Below are 651 nucleotides of genomic sequence, written 5' to 3' on the forward strand. Positions count from 1 at the left end.
TTCATCGAATTAAGTTTCCCCCATTTTCCTCGAAAACAAACCACCTCATCAAAGAACAATAAAAACTGACATCTCTTCTTACTTTATTTCCCTCTATTTCACGCCACTTATGAAAATAAAAATAAATATAAGCAAGTATAAGAAGAAACATTCACACACAATCTCTTACTTATAATCCTAGTTTTGATTCACAGTATTTTCAATAAATTCTGCCTTTTTTTCTTTTTCTTACATTTTATTTTTTTCCCCCTCTTGAATGATGATTATCGTTACAGAATTTTCATCATTTATTACTCTCAGTCTTTTTCAACTCGCCGCTTCAAAAATACTCCGACACACAAAAAAAAAAATCCCCTCCGCCGAATTCCTTTAAAGAAGTTAAGAAACACGTCAGTCATTACTGAAAGTTCTGCCGTCCGTTGCCTTAAAAGCGAAAAAAAAATCTCCTTTTTGTTTATTTGTATATGTGTTTGAAAACTTAATTGCACTTAACTTACTCTCCTTTTTTTTTATAATAATAAAGTAGATTTTCACTTCCGCCACACGTTTCCTTCCATTTCATATACACGAACAAAAACAAAAAGAAAAAAGAACAACAACGAATTTAAATATATGAAGCCGTCCAGTGGCACTTTGTTCCCCCCCCCCCCC

The sequence above is a fragment of the Trypanosoma equiperdum genome (assembly GCF_001457755.1).
Source record: "Trypanosoma equiperdum strain OVI genome assembly, contig: ctg_1817, whole genome shotgun sequence".
Classification (NCBI taxonomy): domain Eukaryota; phylum Euglenozoa; class Kinetoplastea; order Trypanosomatida; family Trypanosomatidae; genus Trypanosoma; species Trypanosoma equiperdum.